Below are 3584 nucleotides of genomic sequence, written 5' to 3'. Positions count from 1 at the left end.
ATAATAACCAATCAAAGCAACAGTTCGGGAGTTATGGCTGTCAAAAGTTGGGCTACCAAAATTTCTAAAATAATTTGTCAAAGATGTATTTGGCCAACTCTATGTGTATTGTTAAAGTCTGTCAGCCCTAGGTATTAAGTTTGAGCAGCTAGAATCTTCCTAGGTGACATAAAACTACCTATTTAAGAAAGGCACGAACATTGTCTAGGACAACTCTGGGGATAGTTTGTAACTTATCTTGCAAATTATTGTACTTATGAATTTTGTAATTCCACATTTTTGGTGCAAATAAGAAGTCCATATTTTTTTCTCGCATTTTTTGTTGTTTCTATGTTTCTATTATGAATTTATGGTAATAAGGGGAGCTCCCTGCACTAGTGAGTATTGGTTGGTTAGAAGACACTGGATTCTTTTCTAAGGACTAGTTTGTTTGGGACTTGTTGTAAACCTAGTGGTAAAGTCTGCAAGGTGATTGTGGATGGTGGTAGTATAGATAACCTTATTGTTAAGGAAATAGTTCAAAAACATGGTTTGAAGAGAGTAAGACATCCTTGCCCTTATAGGATTGGTTGGTTGCAAGGTGAGCATGCTTTGGAAGTGAGGGAGCAATACATTTTTGATTTATAGAATGGGCAGTATAAGGATCAAGTGTTGTGTGATATTGTGGACATGAACAATTCTCATGTGTTTAATGGTAGACCTCAACAGTATGATTTTAAGGTTATGCGTGATTGTTTCAAGAATGTGTTTTCTATTGATAAAGGTGGAAGGAAATTTTCCCTGATTCTTTTGCAGAATGAAGAGCTCAATAGAAGAAACCTGAGTATTGGTAGCTATGTTAAGTTGGTAGATTCTAAGAAGGTTGGAGATCAATATGGAAAGTAGATCTATAGCACACCTAGGATGGATGTGAAGAAGTAGAAGAAGAACAAGGGATAGAGTGTGCAAGTTGAAGACTTGGAGGATATGTATGTGAAGAAACTATTTTGGATTTATGTGTTGAATCCCAGAAGATTTTCTTTGACCTACTCGAACATGTATCTGAACTTCGGGTGTTTGATGTAGGAGCATCCTAGGCTTTCTTGCAATCTTGCATGTTGGAGAAATTTTGGTTTGTGATTGTCAACTTGGTCACTATAAGAATTTGGTATAGCTCTAATACCATGTAAGAATTTGCCTTAGGGAAAAAATCACCCAGGAACTAAGAACTCAAATACAAGCACAACTATGGATCAGAAAATGGATATGATCAATTAATTAGAGTATGTCCTAATACATTGCTCTATTTAGTATGTGATGTGAAAACACACTAGGAGTACCTGTATATAGAAGCCTCTCAGGAAGCACCTAGAATGTCTCTAGAAAGAACCAAGAGCTAAGATAAGCATCATGACAACTAAGCACATGCCTTATCCATCATTCTAGATGAGTGGATAAGAATGACAAGGTTGTAGACACCATGTGCTTAATTAGTGTGCTAACTCCTATGTTGTAGACACCATGTGCATAAAAGAGGTGCAGACTCCTATGTTGTCAACATGACAACTCACAAGAGAATTCATACTCCTAGTTGGTAATAAATAAATAGTAAAAATATGCATTAACCTAAGTAAACTTAAGTAAGTGTAAATAGTAAATAATTATTTACACCAACACCCCCCTTAAGTGAAACTTGGGGAATGCCCTTAAGCTTATGTAAACTAGGATGAAATGCAAAATTGGTCCTAGCTACTAGGCCATGTTAGGTACCCATGTACATAATAATATGAAAATCTCTCATAAAGTAGGGAAAGAGGGAAAACCTCATGGGAAAAACCCTCCCATGAAAGGAGAGATGAAAAGGGATGCATGGATGGATGGAGTAATCAAGACCCCCCCATTACGACATACATCAAGTATATACAAGTAAGAAAAGGAGAAGGATAAAACCCCCTAAGAGGAGAAAGTCCCCCTCAAAAAGGAGAAAGAGACGAGGTAGCCCCCCCCCTAAAAGTAGTGTGCTGATCAGTGAGAAATGCTCCAACTTAGAATCTGATCCATGACCTTTGAATGATGTTCCTCCCTTTTGGAAGAAACATAAGTAAGGGTACAAAGGAGATTCATCTCCTATATGGAGAAGGAATCTCTAAGATGAATGGTGTCTCTGAAACCTATTCAAGTGTCCCTATGTCGATACTGATGATGGCTTCCTCCATAACTACTGAGAAGAAGTTTAGATCAAACAAGGAATGATGTACAACCTATTTCAAAAAACCAAGAGTCTTCTTAAATGACAAAGAAACCTCCCATAGATGTTGTACACAAGTATCCACAATCACATCAGCCTGAAAAGACTGATCATGTAGAGAATGGACATGAGGATCAAAGTGGGCCTTCACAACAATTGTAGAAGGATTGTCCTCAAAAAAGAGAAGCAGTAGATCATCAAAGAAGTCTTCCAAATCTGTTGTGTGTGACTCTATGAATAGAGCTAAAATATTTGGCAAGAAGTCATCACCTAAGGCTAGAAGATCATGTGTACCCTGTTGTGTTGAAGTACATGAATCTATCACTGTGGAAAAAGAATTTGCCTCAAAAAGAAAAGGAATATCATCTAGGGTGTCTCTCACATCTTCAATGTGAGACTCCATGAATAGGCTTGCAATGGTGGGAAGGAAGTCATCGCATGAAGGTAGAGTATGAAGCCATAAAGGGTCCTATTGCACTAAATCTAAAGCATCTATCACTGGAATAGGATCAGTAGGAGCAATAAGAGCTAGAGGTGTGATCTCATTTGAAGAGGAGTTAGCTACAACTAGAGATATGATATCTTTTGGGAATGGAGGAATAGTTGGATCTCCATACTTCTCCCAAAGATACATCCAATAATCATTTGGTGGCCATATATTGGCAACCAGCTTATGATAATCAAAATAAGAGAGACTGGTAAGAATGATAACGATCAATCTACCAACAAGTTCCTGTGATTCATCAATGATCATGTCGTTGGAACATAAATAAGGAAATACTTCCTTATGGTCTCTTCTAAGATGATCAAGAAGTGTATCACTCCATGTGTGATAGTTGCTACTTGTCAACTTGGGTATAATGTCATACTGACATGTGGAACAATACTCCTCCATGAGATTAATCAATGAACCCCCAAAAAAATCAAGGAACAATTGAAGAACCCCCCCAATGTATGATTTAGGCACTTGATAGCCACTTGCCAATTTAGGGCCTATTTCTGAAAGCAGCATTTCTGTCTAAAAAACCTATAATATGATTATAGATCTGAAAAGTAGACACAAAATATGCACTTTAAAAAAAAAATGAAACTTGATTTGGAGTCCAGATGAGCCTGTACGAAGCATTTTAAGTGGTCAAAATTGAGATTTGCGAGTTGCAAAAAAATTCAAGAATAGAGATTTCAAACCACCTACACCAATGTGTAGATCATGAAATCCTAACCCAGAACAAAAAAATTGCTCACAAAAAGGAGTCTGTATGAGGAAGATATCATTGTTTGAAAATCATTTCTGTTGTTATTTTTATTGAATCGCCGCCACGCCTGCAAAAATTAAATGGCTCTAGATTTTTCCTCA

Source organism: Cupressus sempervirens, chromosome 3 (genome assembly GCF_028749045.1).
Source record: "Cupressus sempervirens isolate cs-2001-9-10 chromosome 3, ASM2874904v1, whole genome shotgun sequence".
NCBI classification, from domain to species: domain Eukaryota; kingdom Viridiplantae; phylum Streptophyta; class Pinopsida; order Cupressales; family Cupressaceae; genus Cupressus; species Cupressus sempervirens.
This window is presented reverse-complemented; position numbering follows the sequence as displayed.